Raw genomic sequence first — 18,833 nt, forward strand, 5'->3', positions numbered from 1 at the left:
ACAGTGAATAGCCAGGAATGGTATTTTTGCTCTTCTGTTGGCCTAGTCGTGTCTCACACAGATAAACATATGACAAGCATGAACTAGAGAATATGCTCTAGAGAATAACTAGAGAATAATTTATGTTCTTTACTTTTGTAGGTAAAGCTTTGCATATTTTGGAAGTAGTAGTGAATTAATACTTACGCCTTCCCGCCTCACTTTTTTTTTGTATTCTCCAATTTCTTGATTTGGTGAAAGGCCATTGAGACTACATTTGCACACTGCTACATAATGCAATCCGAGATAGTGCAGCTCTGGTTTGCTGGACATGAATGTGCATCCAAGATGAAGTGGAAAGATAAGCGCAAACGGGAACGCACATGAATATTTCAACAAATACATTGCACATGCTTTTGTGCTGCTACTTGCAGAACTAATGACTCAACCCTTCATTATATACATCACAAAATGTGATTTGTCACACTTAGTAATGTAAGAAATAAGTAATCTCTAACTACCAATAGAAAATAAAAATGACACTAAATCAAATCAAATATTAAGAAATTAGCAAATGAAACTGGACTGTTTTCACTGCCTGGTTAATCTCCCTTTGAATTTCAGGAAGGTACCCTTAAATGTCTATACAGACTGCTGTTTCCTTGTACTTCCCAGCCCTGTGAAACTGATTGCTAAGGGAAAACTCAGGCAAGAGAATTCTGCTAGAGTAAGTAGAATGTAATCTTTGCCCTTCACTTTGCCCTTGCCCTGTGACACACATTATGTTTTTGCTTTTGGCATAAACTAACAAATCAGTTCTATTAAAAATCATGCATCTTACTATTTTGAAAAAGCATCAGAATAGTAAACAGCAGCATTAATATTTTGAACTGCTCTAGATGAAATGATGTAACATCGGTAACTTCATTTTTTATGAAGAGACTAACTAGGTATTAGCTAGGTTATCAGTGATATGCCCAGGGAATGTGACCAGGCTGATTCAAGGCACAACTAACAGACCAGTGTCCTGGTTTCAGCTGGGATGGAGCTGATTTTCTTCCCAGGAGCTGCTGTGTTTTGGATTTAATACATGATTTGGTATGCAAAGAATGTTGACAATAGACTGATGTTATTGGCTGTTGCTAAGAGATCAAGGACTTTTTCCAGCTTCCTAGGTTTTGCTAATGTGCAGAAACAAGAAGCTGGGAGGGGGATGGCTAGTATGGTTGACAGAAGCTGGCTGAAGGAAGTGTTCCATATCATAAATGTCATGCTTGGTATATAAGGGAGGGTTGACTGGTAGGCAGCTCTTGCACTGCTCGGGATCATTCTGAGATCAGTCTCAGTTCCATTCAGTGATCGCTGCTTGGGACAGGCTGTATCGGCCATCGGGTTGTTGGGTGGGGAGAAATTGTGCATAATTCATTTTGTATATTTTATAATACCTATATTTTATTATTTTTGTTAATATTATTATAATAACAATTATTTTTATATATATTTATTATAGCTTCCTTTGCTGTTCTATTAAACTGCCTTTACTTCAATCCACAAGTTCTCCTTTTCTTTCCGATTCTCTCGCTCATTCCCCCGGGGAGGATGAGAGAGCAGCTGTGGCATTTAGTTGCCAGCTGCAGTTAAACCACAACAAACAGCTACTATAAAATAAAGATAAATCAGTGAATCTAAATGTAAGCTCACAGAGCCCAAATCTCTATTTTATATTACTTCTCATTGTTTACCAGCACAGTTTCTCATTATTTTTGATGTATCTACTACTCAGTGTGATTCTTGTCTTCAGAATAAATGTAAGTTACCTTCCTCAAAGTGTCCTTCCTCTAGGACGAGAGGAAGTAAGGTGTGGTGAACTACTGCAGTTTTGTACGTGAGGCCTTAGCTAAGGAGAAATTCTTGTTTCTTTCTGCACAGAACTGAGCCTGTATCTGGCCTGTTTAACTCTATTTTAGGGCTTCTACAGGTAGCAAGGCAGGTAGGATATCCAAAGCAGCACACTTGGCAGAAGGACAGAAATCAGATTAGAATATTTGGGCTATGCAACTTTTTATGAATCCCTGTAGCTCATATATAAAATTAAATTTTATTCTTATGGACAGCTTTATAAGGAACACATGCATATTACCAGACTGATGATAGAGTTGTCCCATATCTTTTTTCACCAGCTTCTTGATGTTCCCTCTCGGCATGGATAATGAAGATCTCAGCACAAGGAATTGCCTGAATTAGATGACTTGGACTTGGCTAACTGTATTTATTTAATGCATATTAATTTTAAATAAAAGTTAGGTACATTAATACTGCAGATATCAGAATAGAGTAGATACATATGCACTGAGCTATAAATTATTTGAAATATTGGAAGCAATCAAATAGTATATACTAGCTCAAGTATATGCTAGCTTTCCAGCTAGATATTTCCATTACCTAACCTGATACAAGGTTATTGGCACAGGGAAAGAGGCATAGAAGGGGAGTGATATGGGGACAGGGTGACTATTTAGTTTGCCACAGAGCTGCAAGCAGCTGTGGGTAGCTATGTGATTTAGGAAGGCAGTTTAGTGCCCCAGTCTAGGCTGCCCAACAGCCAGAAGGCAGGGACAGGAAATACAGCTGATGTCTGTGATACCCACGCTGCTGTATAACTGCTTAGCTTACATCTCGTTACATGAGTATCTACACTAAACGCCTTCATCAGCTCCAGGGAATTCAGAGCCACATCTTCCATCAATCAGCAAAACTCTTACACCACCACAGGCAACAGACCATCTGATCTCTCTTTGCAGTGCTCTGCCATTGCTATGCAAGAATGAAATAAAGATTAACAGGATAGGAAGAAAGCCCATAAGAAAACATGAACTTGGCATGTTAATGGTAAGCTTTCATTTGGGAAGGCAATCATGGCTTCTGATCCCTGCCCCTGGACCTATTATATCTAATAAATTCACTGAGAAGAGTCAGTTGAAAATTGCCTGAAGTGTATTCATAGCTGAGAAGAAAAAAAAAAAAATGGGAAAAGATGGTTTAGTTCTAGTTTTCACTCCCAGTTAATTTCTTCAATTCAGGAAGAAAATACAAGCCTCAATTTTGAAAAATAAACCAAAAATACAACAAGCCTTCCCCAAACAAAATAAGCTAACCAAGCAAAACAACCATGCTGGGAAAACAAGAGTGCTCCTTGTGAGCGATCTGTACCAGGAGCTGCTGTCTGCTGCAGTGTGCTGGGTTTGGCAGCCAAAGCAGACTTTTGTGTAGCTGCAGCTTTTTTCCCCCTAATACCTAGGTTCTCAGTGCTATCCTTGTTTCTTGATTAGAGGACACCAGAAAACCACATGATGTGGACACAGCATATTATTAATCACTATTAGTTACATACATATGTATGCTTTGTTGAGATTGCTATTCTCATTACATTTTTAAATTTAATTAATGCATCTCTAAACCAAAATATAGCTATGAGGCTTTGCTTTAGATTAAAAATAAATATATTGCTTCTGCTTCCTGCTTTGCTAGTTTAATTCCATTAGCTTCAACCAAGCCATTTCTATTTTAGAAAGCTGGAAAAAAGCAAAATTAGTTATGCAGTTCCACAGAAAGAAAAAAATAATTTAATGGGACAAGTCACAATGCATCTGCATTACTACTTCATCTGAGCAAATACATTTAATAGGTTAGAACTACTGGGCTGCTACCAAGCTGAATGAATTCCATACTTACTTTTTTTTCCTGCAGTGTATCTTGTGCAGCAAATGACTGCAGTACAGAGTAGCAATCTTCCTGCTTGTTTTCTTTTGCTCAGAGCAGGGATCCCTTCTATTGGCAATCTACATTACTAATTCAAGATTAATTTTCTTAAGCAGTGTCTGAAACATCTGTTTCCGTTTACTATATTTGACAGCGTGCAGCCAAAACTGCGTTCCGTCACAAGCTGCTCCTGAGGCAATATGAAACTGTCCATACTGCCTTTCATAGGAAGTCCTTCTGGATTTGGGAGGGAAGTCGCTTGCAGATCTCCAAGTCTGCAGCAGCAGCAATCTGAGCTTCTCTAGGAAGATGTCTCTCTTGAGTTACTTTTGTCCTTGTGCCCTGAACAGCAGACAGCCAAGATGTATTCACACCGCAGGAAATGTGTTTACTCACCTTTGAAGATTACCTTTTCAGAATAGCATCAGAGCTGTTCAAACCACATGGGCTCTGCTGCAAGCGGGCAGAACGGATGGCTGGAGCTATGTTGGTCTCCAAGCTCCCTTCAGAAACATGCTATTTATCCTATATGCAGTCCAATTGACCCCAGTTTTAATTATTTCAGACTTCCTTCCACTGCCATTTCTGCTGTAAGTGTTTTCAATTTCTAAGTGGAGTGATTCATCCCCATCTAGGAGTGCATAACAGCAGCTTGGCACGTGAAAGGCTAGCAACCCAGTCTAAGGGCTGCTGAGGTTAGTGGTGTCTATGCTACTAGCAGTCATGATAAATCCAACTCTTACATGTGTCAAATGTCCTCATCTAAGTTTTGGAGCCAAGCTATGTCTAAATCTTATTGTACTTTCCCCCTCCCCATACAGACCTCAGATACAGTCTTTCTTAGCCATCCACCAGGCCATTACTGTCAAACGGTTTCTGTTTTCCGTCATACGTACAAGAAAGCAAGTTTCTTTGGCCTTATCAAACAAAACTTGCTCATATCTATGGTGATTTTCTAAGTAGCTGCTTAGGCTATCTTATCCTGCTGTATAAACTCTTAGACAATAGATGACTAGTGTCCTCTCAGAGGGTCATTGCAGCTTCTCTTCATTACCTCAAATTCCATTTTTCACATGTTAACTCCATTATTCAAATTTTCAATTTACATCAACATTGTGCTTTCAAAGAAGATTCCCATTCACATTTAGGAGACACAAATATCTGCAAAGCTCCCTCATTATCCTCCTTTAAAATTCTTACTTTTCAAGATACCTTCCAAAACTCTGCAGTGGTTAGGCTGCTCAGCTACCAAAACTACTTCTTCACCCTAAAGATCTCCTTTCTCTCTGTGCCATCTGACCATGTTCCCTTATACTTAGATTGTATGCTAACTGGGGCAGTGATTCCCTTTCTCTCTGTGTTTGAACAGCACATACAGATTGGGGTCCTAGATTCACTATGGAAACCCCTACCTGTTACAGGCATACAAAAGTATCCATATGTATGCGAGGCAATAGGTAGTACTGGACATAAACTGAAATAGAACAATTTATAGCTAAGAATCTAGAGTTTAAGAGGTGTTAAAGGTCAAGATTGTGTACTTTAGAGGAGTAGTATGAAGGAATGCATTGTGAACTAGAGCCTGAAAGAGCCAGAAAGTAGGCCAGAAAGTTTTTAAGAACAAAGTTCTTGAAACTTCCAGAAGTAAAAATATGCCCTCCAACACTGCCATATGGTATTTTAGCTGAATTAACACTTCAATAAATATCTTTATTGTTTCAATCTCTCAAAGCAGGTAATAATTACTGTTCAGGAAAGCCACCTGAATTTGAACGGAGAAATTCTCCTGAATTACCGGAGAAAAACAGTCGTGCAGACCTCTAAAGAGAAGGGAAAATGGGTTACTATGGGGGCTTTTGGATAATGCTAATCACAGTTTCCCTACAGACAGCCATTATTTAGCTATCTTCACAATCTTTTCTCACATAAAAGAGAGTAAATAGTTCATATTTCATACCTGGAATTTATGTGAGCAGACAGCTCAGATGGTGTAAGCCATCCTTTTCCAAAGTGCTAAGTGATCAAGAATTCACAAAAATGTCATATCAAATTCTTGTCACTCTGTTTCGGAACATCGTACTTTTTGCCTAAGCACCTACATATAGACTTAAATACATAAGCTTAGACCTATCTTATGAAATTTCAGCCTTATATCATAGTCAATCTTACTTTAATCACAGGAGAGAAAAAAAAAAACTATTGCCAAAATTGACCAGTTTTCTGCATTTCAGAATCCTACAAAGCATATAACCCTGAGAAATAAATGTCACTGCTGAAACACTCATAGAAATACTATGTGCAAAGAGGTCAAACAAAAAGGGAAAGAAAATTTTGAATAAAACATTCTTATTAGTATTAGACAGTTAAATAGCACTTAATGTACTGAAGACAGATCTGTTTTGGAACAGAGAAATAGCTTTTAAAAATAAAATTGAATGTTCACTGCTCCTCTGTATTTTAAAAAAAATAATTGATTCATATTTCCCCAGCTTTTTTTTTTTCTTTTTTTTTTTTATTTTTCCCCAAGAAACTCGATGCTAACTATTGGCTAAGAATTAGGCATGCAGAGAGGGGGTACTGTATCAGCTACTTTGCTTTCTCTTGTTAGCATGTCTTGTAATTTATCATTTTTCACTCTTGACTAGTATTCATTTCTGTTTCTCCCAGCAGAGTCATTAAATATTGTTTAGTGCTGGTTAGTCTGAACTCAGACTTCACAGATGTATAGAAATCTGTCTTGAGGGGACAGCAGAGGGCAAGCCAGAGGTCAATGCCCACAAGTGACAGACTCACAGCCAGCCTGTGCAGCAGCTAGGCAGCACATAACCTGGAGTCAAAACTACCAGACATACTGTCTAAAAGATATGAGAATTTCTTTTACCACAACTCCCATAAACTGTAAGAATCCTTGGGATTGGCGTTATGTATAACAATTACCAATTTAAAAAAGATAACCAACAAAAAGTGTATGCTCTTCTAAGCTGTTGCTCATTTTCAACTTGTAGTGATAACCTAAGCAAATGCTGTTGTTAGCAAACTAAAGGAGACAATGGGTCTTTCTAGGTTGGATTGAAATTTGTGTGCAAAACAAAATGGTAGCACCACTGTTACTAATGTTGCAAAAAAAAAAAAAAAATTCAAAAAATAATCCCAAAATAAAAATCTAAAAATATTCTTTGAACATAAGTAATCTTCAATTGGAATGCTACTTAAGCTTTTTTCCTAATCTTATTGTACATGTTATTAATAAAGCTGTAAACGTCTGTCTACTGTATATTCCATTCATGAAATATGACAATGTTTTCACTTCAGAGCAGGTACAGAACTCATATGTGGTGATACAAGACTGTGTCTATATTAGCATTTCCAAATTTTGCTTTTTATATTTCTATTAATAGTAATATTTTTTAAATTTTATGTATTACATATATTATTTTATATTTCTATCTATATTTCTATTTATGTTCTCATATTTTGTATTTTGGTGCATAGCTGCTCCTTATTACAGATGAATATGTTAGTGACATCCTCCACCACTCTGCACTCCTAGGATGTGGGTTTGTATTATAGAATCACAGAGTCACAGACTGGCTGAGGTGGAAAGGCACCTCTGGAGATTGGCTTTTGTTTTAGAATAAAGATATTTTGCTACATTCTCTCACACATTTCTAAGCTCTGGTGTGTGTAAATTCTGCTTCTATAAAAAGTTGCAGGCACTTTTATATTTGCTCATCAAAAAGCAGGCAGCAAAATAGACTGAAACAGTCTGAAATAACATCTGGCAAGCCTTCCTCATCTAGATATGTCAGTAAATACAGTTTTATAAAGCTCCCTGGTTCCAGAAAAGAGTGTTATGGAGTAAAATACACTATTTTACAGTAGATTTTAAGTATATTTGATATATCTTCCTTTACTGAGACTTTATATATGTCTTACCCACCATTTCTTAAACAAAATTAATTTAGTCTGCCATTAAATAGGAATGTATTTTTAATGATTCAGGTACACTGGTTTCCATGTAAGTATTCAGAATTATTAAAAAGAAATAAAACAAGTTTTGGTTTGAATTAAGTCTAATTTGGCATCTGATTTGCAAGATGTTTTCAAAATTGGTCTCACATTTCTTGTAAGTATTGATTGACAATCTTCTACACTACAATTCAATTTTTTTAATTAGCATTATAATTAAACAATTTATCTGAAGATGTTTCCCTCTATAAACTTGACTTTCATGGAAGAAAAAAGTTATACATTTCAAATTTTTTTTCCCAACTATAAACTGTTCCTAAAGGACACTCAAGACAATATTGTGCTGTTTCCTTTGCAATTGTTAATGCAGAAGTTAATTTTTTTTTTATTTACTCATTTAACATGTTATTCCAGTTTGTGAATTTATTTAGCTTATTTAAAAGCCATACTCTAAAAAAATTATCTGCCCAATAATATGTTATTACTTCTTTCTAGGTAAATATATATGTATATAACATTATATATATTTATATGAGCAATATTTATTTTGTTTGGCCTGTAGCTTAGAAGTCAATGCATTAATCAATGGTAAGAAATACTCCTGGATGTGGGTACACGATCACCTCTCTTGTTAAGAGCTGACCCTGGTACAATTTTCACTTGTTTTAGTTAGTAGTTTTCCAAGGAGTTTTGGGACATGATTCAAGAGTTATCTCACATCAGAAGGCATAATCTGTTGGCAGGGCGTATACATCCTCCAGGTTTTTAAGGACAAGACCCTTTGCAGATGCAGGGTATCTCAATGCCAGTTAGTCTTGGCATAGATGGAGCCAGAATGACTAAGAAAAAATTCAGTGTAATACATAGATAATTTTCCTTGGAGTGCAAATTTTTGTTTCAGATAAAATATTTTATTAATTCAAAGTAGTAGATTTGTAATAAATTTTATTTTGAGACAATATGAAGTTCTGAAAATATAGTAAAAGGTCACCCTTTCTGGTCTATGTCTCCCAGTGTGCATGTAAAGAGAAAATAAGGTGAGCTGAGGGCAAAAATACTCAGATGTGAGGTTTCTAGATAAGATTTGAACCATTGTGACAAATTTCAGATTCCTTGACATTCTACTGCAGCTTTTCACTATTGCCTCTATTAGAAAGTTCCTCTGTGTATCTCATCTGGATGAGCCCATTTTTTTAGTCTTCATTTCCTGTCCCACCCACTATGGATGTAAATAATAGAATTCATCTTCAGTATTCAGCCTTTAATGATTCACCAGCTTCCTCCCCCTGTTTTCATCTGTAGACCTACGTCAGGAATCCTGCAAAGCCACTGAAAGGGCCCTGCCGAGACATTCCTAGGAGAAGCACCTATCATCTGCCTCAGAAATATCTGTCACAATTTCCTCGTGGCAAATAAATTCAATAACAAATTTAAAAAAAATGTTAGACACTTTAAATCATTAAAGAAAATGAAATACCTCACTCAGAAGGAAACACCATTAAAGAGTAAGTAGAAAATGGAGTCCAGGGATGGATGAGAAGATAGAAGCATTGCAGGCAAATACATCTGGAAGACAGTCAAGTCATTGGCTTAAAATGCACTTAAATAACCAAGCATTTGAAAGCTTTCTTTAGATACATTACCTAAGTTAAAAAGTACTGTAGTTGCTGCTTAGTTTTGTCACCTTTGACCAATACCACTATTAAATAAAACCTATTTGAGTCTCACAAGCCTCTACATTTATTCCTAAATTTTTCTTTCTGACCTTGACAGGATTTGGAGTTTTGTTTTGTTTTAGCAAAATGATCTTCAGTGTTTTGAATCATATTATACAGTAATTTTAAAAAGCCAAAACTGGAAGTAAATACAGAATCTGTTTAAGGAGCAAGAGAAAGATGAAAAAGATTGACCTGTGTGTTTACAAGGTACTGAAATAAGTTACCAAGATAGAGGGCACGAGATGGAATAAAGCTTAAAAACAGAAACTGAGCTGGATGTTTCTGAGACCAAAATTAGAGGGATTATGTCCTTTTTTTTTTCCTCAGACTCTTGTGAAAAAAGAGGAAATTAATAAAAAGAAGGATGGAAACACTTGAAAATAGAGCACTGGATGGTCAGAGATGCACTGGATAATGCTGAGACAGAAAGTGATGGAAACTTGCATTCAGAAAAAGCAATGTAATGAGAATTTCCTACCACAAAAAGAAAGGAGAAAGAGAACATGCTTCTGTGTCTGATAAATGCAAACAATAAATAGCATGGTGGCTGAGTCAGAAATGTGGTTTTTCAAGTGTTATTTAATCTGGCAGGGAAGGGTGTGACCCAGAATTTTGGTAATAAGTGAAAAATAAAATAAATTATTTTTGTCAGAGCTAAATAGCACATCAGAAGAGCATGAAAGGGGGCCTAAAACCACACCCACTGGTGGAAATGGAAGAGACAGAAATGATGACACAATAATCAGTCAAAGACAGTGTCGCAGTTTAACCTCAGTTGGCAACTAAGTACCACACAGCTGCTCGCTCATCCTGCTCCTCCCTAGGGTGAGGATGGGGGAGAGAATCAGAAACAAAGGAAAGTGCATGGGCTGAGATAAAGACAGTTTACTAGGACAACTAAGGCAGAGATCATAATAATAATATATATAAAAATAATGATAATGATAGAGATAATAAAATATAAGAAATGAAAGATGCACAATTTCTCATCACCTGTCAACAAACAACTGATAAGAGCCCATCCCGGGCAGTGATCATGGAACAGAACCACGAGTGATCTCAGAACAACGATTTCCTGAGACAGCGAGTGAGCTGCCCACTGACCAACCTCCCTTTGTATACTGAGCATGACATTTATGGTAAGGAATACTTCCTTTGGTCAGCATGAATCAACTGTACTGGCTATCCCGCACCCAGCTTCTTGCACCTCCACATTAGCAAAATCTGGGAAGCTGGAAAAAAGTCCTTGATCTCTTAGCAACAACTGAAAACATCAGTGTGTTTATCAACATTCTTTGCATACCAAATCCCATACTAAATCCATACTAAATCCAAAATACAACAACTACTGAGAAGAAAATTAGCTCCATCCTTGTTGAAACCAGGACAGACAGGAAGACTGAAAGAGCTGAACATCTATGTATTCAGTAAGATATAACAGTGATTCTTTAAATAAATATTACTAATATTGAATAAGAGGAGACCGGAACATTTTACACAAATTGGACTAACTCCACTATGGAAAGGGTGACTATTTCCAAGTCTATATTTGTCTTTTAACTAATTACTTCACCCATACCAAACTTTCAGTTGTTTCCATCCAACTTTTATATGGTTTAATGGATAGGAATCTACAAAGAATAAACCTACAACTAGAGAAGTAGAAGTGACATGCCAGAACTACTGAGCTTTGGGAAAAAACATTTGGAGAGCTTGCATGATACTCCCCATCTCCCTACATCTCCCTGCAATATTAGACTTAGTCAGAAATAACAGTGGCAGCTTTTAATGGTTAAAATTTACTCAAAGGCTCCTTTATTCCCCCATTTTTGAATATTTCAGTTTTATGACTTTGTTTCTCTTTGAGCAATTTGATCTCTTAAGTGGTCTAAAACATTATGCTACAAAAAGCCTAACGGTATCCTATCTCGTATGTCTTACTAATGGCATAACATTGTTTTTCTCAGTTTGCAAGTGCAAATTTATATTGTTCAATTTTTAATTTAGTTTGTCTTCTGCTGCATTTGGTTTTGCATCAAGAGAAAGCCTACAGGTCAAATACAGATCTCTTGTGGAATCCCATTGCCTCTATGTATATCAGCTCTCTTCAATGGACAAAAAGAAGGTAGAATATGTTCCTGCTATTGGAAGAGAATCAACAAATCTCTTCATGATGTTTAGTCCAAAAGACCCAGCATATTTTCCTACAGATGAGTTGGTACTGGCTTTCAGAAAACTAATAAAATGAAAGAGAATACTTTAATCCAGAAGGGTATCACTGTTCTAAACACATATACAAATTAGATAAAAATTTCTGCCCCTTTTAAAAAAAAAATTTGCAAAGAAGTACCTGCTTCTCCTGATTACTGCCAGAATATTTCTCACAACCAAGAGCAGGAAAATCTTCACACTTCTTTAATCTCAGTTCTTCAATTTAAGGTAGCCAAAAGTTATAGAGAAGGATCAGTAAAATAGTATTTAAGGAACAAAATCCAATGCTAAGCTTTTTTGTTTCATCCCATAAATATATATGCTTCTGTCATTAACATACAAAACTCTTACAGTAGAATTCTCATGCTGGGAGAATGTGGTGTGATATGGATAGTATCAGTGGTGCCATCCTTTGAAGTCAACAATCAGCTGCCCCTTAAAGTGCTTGGCATTGGGATAGTGCATTGAAAAGACGAGTCATATTCATAGACATTCTAAAGGTTTTTTAGTTCAAGGCCACCTTGATTTTAAGAATGAAATATTCTGTCATTTATTTTACCTTCTCAGCTATTTCAGTTGCTGGCCTTTACAACTTCTGAAACTTCTGAAGCAACTCTAGGTTATATTATAACAATTTCAATGTACATTTCAGTGTTCAATAATAAATTACTCTTGCCTCTGATGTATTGTTGTTTCAAACAGCTGATAGGATATATGATTCCATGATATACATTCATCTATATAATTTTCCTGTAAGTCATTATCATCAGACTTCTAAAATTATTTATGTCTGGTACAAGATGCTATGCAAATTGCTGTTGTCTTCCTAGAATTTCCCTAGAATTGTACTGGTTATACTACGCCTTATGCAATAAAAATTACATCCCTCAAGGCAGGCTAACGCTTTTACTTTCCTCCCCTCCCATCATTGATACTTTCCTTAAAATAATGAAAACTTTCTGTGTCTACATAGCAAACTGAGGACGATCAGTTTAAGGCTGCCTGTCTCTTACTTGCTTTCTTGTGTCTAAATACTTCAGCAAATATTCAAGATCACACAAACCAGTCTCAACAGAATAAACTAACAAGGTGTCAGTTTTGACAGCAGTCATCCTGTTTTCTTTCACATGAGATTCTCAGAGCCATTTTTAGCAGTCTTTTTTCCTTTGTACTTTATATTAACACATCGGTCAAGCCTCAAAAACACAATAGAAAAGTAGGCGCACTTCAAGAACGCAAAACTAACATCAGTCAATTTAGCTCAGGAGTTTGACCCATAACTATAAAATGAGTATTTCTGGAATAAGAACAATTGAACAGGTTTTTAACATTGATAGCAAATATGAATCCATTTTCAAATACTGCAGAATGAGCAACAACAACTTTTTCAAAGTGGGGACAAAGTGCAGGTGGGTTGAACAGATAGACCAATGCCAGGTAAATTAGTTCAGTGCGAGTCTTTTAAGCACATACCTCAGACAAGCAGCAGAGAAGAAATCCATTTTAGAAAAGATGCTGATAGAGCTTGATGTTCACCTGGCAAATTTCTTGTGCTGTTTGAAAAAGCAAGACGGTTCAGATTATGAACCGAATTATATCTACAGCATTACAACCATTCCTGATCAGTATGTAAATGAAAGCAAGAGCTTCTAGCCATCTACCTGATCAGAAAGACTAAGGGCTTGGGGATATATATAGAGAGAGAAAACAGAGGAGGAAGCCCCTTCTTTCTCCGGTAAACCTCAAACATTTGCGTAAAACATTTAGCTTGAAAGCAGAGCTTCCCTATGGGAAGTAAAACTGTACGCTCTCCTGCAATGCTAGGATTTCAACTACACCATTGCTTGCTTTAGTCCTTAAAATATTTTCCATGTGAAGGAACAACTTCTAAATAGTTTACGGTAAAAATCTTGAATAATAATTTAAACACCTCCTCCCTCAACAAACTGGCAAACATCCAAAAATATAAGGCCAGTGAAATCCATCTTGTTACAAAATGTTGTGCTGCCAAAAATAACTGACTGCAGCTTTTAAATCATTTTTTTAAAACAGCAAAATTGGATTTTCTCCTTAATTATATGCTTAACAATAACTACAAAGCAAACATTCAGAAATTATTTTTAAAAAAAGGAGGAGGAGGACCCCCCCATGCAGACAATTAACATAAATGAACAAAGGTCTAGGATTTAACATCTTTCTGGCTTACCTGATAAAGCATAAATTTCAAATGTATTATAAGGGGGAAAAAAATCCAAAACCCAAGAGATAGTGATGATGAAATGCTTGAAATGTCCTCTAATGAACTTGTTCAGATTCCTAGTTCCAAAAGATTACCAACGATTTATAAATTGCTGCATTCTCATTGGGAAGAAAGGGAAAAAAAAAAAAAAAAAAAAAAGACCTCTGCAGTGTCCTCTCTGCTTCATCCTCGGCTTCCTGTCCAGAGGCTCACTCTATGGTACCTATGGTACCTAATACAAATCAGCAAATAGCGGGGGGCGGGGGGGGGGAGAAGGGGGGGGGTGTGAAGAAAAAAAAAAAAAAGAAAAAAGAGGAGGGATGGGAGATGGAGGAAAAGAGAGAGAGAGATGAGGATAAAGAAAGAAAAAAGGGGAAAACAAAAAAGATACTGAGCCATCACCTTGAAGGACAGCCCCATCTACCGGCAAAAGAAATGAACCGGCTGTAAAAGATTGCTTTGTACAAGATTTTCTGACTTGTAAAGGAGTCTGGAAATCTACAGCCCTGTGTTCCTTCAGCAAGGGACAAAGGGCAGGGGTTGCACTGAAGAAGTAAATCTCTTTATCCAGTGTTAAACAAGTAAAAGTTTTCATTAATTTTCATTTATTTTCTGTTTACTATTTGTCTCTGAAAACATGAGAAGGAAATAGTTTGAGTAAGGGTGGTTTGCTATGAAAGCACCAGAAACCTTTCCAGGTCAGCCCCTGGCATGCCACAGCGAAATGCTACCTGTCCTCTGTCTCTCCTGTCCTCCTGTCTCTCTCTACCTGTCCTTCTACCTGTCTCTCCACCTCCCCACTGAAGAGTAGTGGCGGATTCAGCATCTGAATGCTGGGGGAGGGGGAGCACAGTTCAGCCCACTGCGGTCAGCATGGCGCCCGTGCCAGCACCGAGGGTCCAGAAGCTGAGGAGGGATCACAGATAAGTGCAAATGAACCTAAACTGCGGTCCAATAGCACCCCTGTAGCTCCAGCCAGGAAGTCAGCTTTGTCGGGGGCCCAGCTGAAGTCTCTCTATACCAATGCACGCAGCATGGGAAATAAACAGGAAGAGCTGGAGCGTCAACATGGAGGGGTATAGGCTTTTTAGAAAAGACAGGAAGGGGAGACGAGGAGGGGGTGTCGCTCTCTACGTCAGCAACCGTCTGGAGTGTGTGGAGCTCCGCCTGGGAATGGAGGAGGAGCTGACAGAGAGCTTATGGGTCAAGATTAGAGGATGGGGACGGACAGGGGACGTCACGGTAGGGGTCTGTTACAGGCCGCCTGGCCAGGAGGATAGAGCGGACGAAGTGCTCTATAGGCAGATAGGAGCAGCCTCACGGTCACAGGCCCTGGTCCTCATGGGGGACTTCAACCACCCTGACATCTGTTGGAGAGACAACACGGCAGGGCACAGGCAGTCCAGGAAGTTCCTGGAATGCGTGGATGACAACTTCCTCCTGCAGGAGATAGAGGAGCCGACAAGGAGGGGTGCCATGCTCGACCTTGTGCTCACCAACCGGGAGGGGCTGGTCGGGGATGTGAAACTAAAGGACAGCCTTGGCTGCAGCGACCATGACATGGTGGAGTTCAAGATCCATGGGGCAGCAAGGAAAATACACGGCAAGCTCTCTGCCCTAGACTTCAGGAAGGCGGACTTCGGCCTCTTCAGGGACCTGATGGGCCAAGTGCCATGGGAGGCGGCCCTGGAGGGAAGAGGGGCCCAGGAAAGTTGGTCCATATTCAAGGAGCACCTCCTCCAAGCTCAGCAGAAGTGCATCCCGATGAAAAACAAGTCGGGCAAAAAGGCCAGGAGGCTGGCGTGGATGAGCAAGGAGCTCCTGGACCAACTGAAAGTGAAAAAGGAAGCCTATAGAGGGTGGAAGTGGGGACAGGTAGCCTGGGAGGACTACAAAGAGGCTGCGCGAGTGGCCAGGGATAAGGTAAGGAAGGCCAAAGCCCTGGCAGAACTGAATCTGGCCAGGGATATAAAATGTAACAGGAAGAGCTTTTATAGGTACGTAGAGGACAAAAGAAAGTCCAGGGTAAATGTAGGCCCCCTCCAGAAGGGAACTGGTGTCCTGGTTACCCAGGACGTGGAGAAGGCTGAGGTTCTCAATGACTTTTTTGCCTCAGTCTTCACCGACAAGAGTTCCTGTCCCACCGCCCAAGCTGTAGAAGGTGCAAGCAGGGACTGCGAGAATGAAGAACTGCCCATTGTACTCGAAGAGCAGGTTCGGGATCATCTGAGGAACATGAAGGTGCACAAGTCCATGGGTCCTGATGAGATCCATCCGCGGGTCCTGAGGGAACTGGCGGATGAAGTTGCCAAGCCACTGGCTATCGTATTTGAGAAGTCGTGGCGGTCTGGTGAGGTCCCCGATGACTGGAAGAGAGGGAACATAACCCCAATTTTTAAAAAGGGGAATAAGGAAGACCCAGGTAACTACAGGCCGGTCAGCCTCACCTCTGTGCCTGGCAAGGTCATGGAGCAGATTCTCCTGGAAACCATGCTAAGGCACATGGAGAGCAAGGAGGTGGTTGGTGACAGCCAACATGGCTTCACCAAGGGCAGATCGTGCCTGACCAATTTGGTGGCCTTCTATGACGGGGTGACGGCATCGGTGGACAAGGGACGAGCAACTGACATCATCTACCTGGACTTGTGCAAAGCTTTTGACACTGTCCCGCACGACATCCTTCTCTCTAAACTAGAGAGACATGGGTTTGATGGATGGACCACTCGGTGGATAAGGAGTTGGCTGGATGGCCGCACTCAGAGAGTGGTGGTCAACGGCTCGATGTCCATGTGGAGACCGGTCACGAGTGGCGTCCCTCAGGGGTCCGTGCTGGGCCCGGCCCTGTTCAACATCTTTGTCGGCGACATGGACAGTGGGATAGAGTGTACCCTCAGCAAGTTTGCCGACGACACCAAGTTGTGTGGTGCTGCCGACACGCTGGAAGGGAGGGATGCCATCCAGAGGGACCTTGACAGGCTGGAGAGGTGGGCCTGTGCCAACCTCATGAAGTTCAACCAGGCCAAGTGCAAGGTCCTGCACCTGGGTCATGGCAATCCCAGGCACAAATACAGGCTGGGCGAGGAATGGATTGAGAGCAGCCCTGAGGAGAAGGACTTGGGAGTGCTGGTGGATGAGAAGCTTAACATGAGCAGGCAACGCGCCCTTGCGGCCCAGAAGGCCAACCGTATCCTGGGCTGCATCAAGAGAAGCGTGGCCAGCAGGTCGAGGGAGGTGATTCTCCCCCTCTACTCTGCCCTGGTGAGACCCCACCTGGAGTACTGTGTCCAGTTCTGGAGCCCCCAGCACAAGAAGGACATGGACCAGTTGGAGAAGGTCCAGAGGAGGGCCACGAAGATGATAAAAGGGCTGGAGCACCTCTCTTATGAGGACAGGCTGAGAGAGTTGGGGCTGTTCAGCCTGCAGAAGAGGAGGCTCCAGGGAGACCTTATAGCGGTCTTCCAGTACCTCAAGGGGGCCTACAAGAAAGATGGGGATAGGCTGTTTAGTAGGGCCTGTTGCGATAGGACGAGAGGTAATGGTTTTAAAATAGAGGGGGTAGATTTAGATTAGAAATTAGGAAAAAATTTTTTACAATGCGGGTTATAGAACACTGGAACAGGTTGCCCAGAAAGGTGGTGGAGGCCCCATCTCTGGAAGCGTTCAAGGTCAGGCTGGATGAGGCTCTGAGCAACCTGACCTAGTCAGGGATGTCCCTGCTCCTTGCAGGGGGGTTGGACTAGATGACCTTTGAAGGTCCCTTCCAACCCTAACCATTCTATGATTCTATGATCTTCAGTCATGAGCTCAACCGAAAAAAAAAGAGTTCCTGTGCCAGAGTCCTATGACGTGTCCATCTCTTACAGACTGCATTGCCAATCATGCAGCCTGGTACACGACTGCCACGTCAGATCTATACTTTCCGGTGTATTCAGATGACAGCTGCGCAGCCAAATCTGGAACCTTGACAAAAAAAATGCTCCTTTTTAAAACTCATACTGCTAAGTAACAGTAACTGCTAACACAACACACTCCAGCTGCATTGGATCAGCCTCAGTTTGAGCTAAATCAGACAGCATTGTATATTTCTCATTTTTTTTTCTTGATGAAAAAAGAAAAAAAAAAAGTGGAACTGGGATGGCCATCAGCAAACACTTCTGAAAACTCTGGTTTCAGCCACGCTGGAGGGCGGTGAGTGCAGTACTGCAGGAAAGGAATGGGGCAGTGACTAGGAAGGTGAGAGGTGCACAAAAGATGGGCCAAAAATAATACTGAATTTCTTTCATTGTGTAATACAATTTTGGCACATAAATACAAAAGAAAATAAACCTAATTAATACCTGCATGCGATAAGGCTGTCATCTATGACAGATACTTAACAGGTTAAGCTGTGATTCAGTGACCCCAGGCATCTGTAATGAATTTGATCCCCTAGAGTCAATTGCAGTATCATTCTGAGATGTTCTTTTTAAGTATTTTTACATCATGAGGTTGTGACTGCTTAAATTTTGCTTGAATACAAGCTATGTGAAGCTGAATTTCTCCATGTCTCAGTGGCGGCCTGACATGCTTGGCCCTTCACATGAAACACTTGGACTCTCTCAGTATAATACCGAATTTTCAAGCATTTCTCAACACAGAATGTTATGAACAATTGTTCTAACAATGAAATCTAATCTCATAAATTTTTAAATATTTTCTCTGCAAATATTACAGTGATTAAAAGAGTACAGCAAACAACCTTATGACTCTAAATATTTAGTTAAAACACACCACAATGTATCCAAATACTAATACTGACGTACAAAAGGCAAGACCAAGCTGGATACAACCACGCAACCTGGCTCCTTTGAATGTGCCTGACCACCGATTCAGAAAGACTTCACATGCTTTCATGTTTCACTGTTGCCATGATCCTCAGTTTTGAATTTAGCTTTTCTGCTGACTCTACTGGTAGGCTG

This window comes from Chlamydotis macqueenii, chromosome 6 (assembly GCF_036417535.1).
Source record: "Chlamydotis macqueenii isolate bChlMac1 chromosome 6, bChlMac1.mat, whole genome shotgun sequence".
NCBI classification, from domain to species: Eukaryota; Metazoa; Chordata; class Aves; order Otidiformes; family Otididae; genus Chlamydotis; species Chlamydotis macqueenii.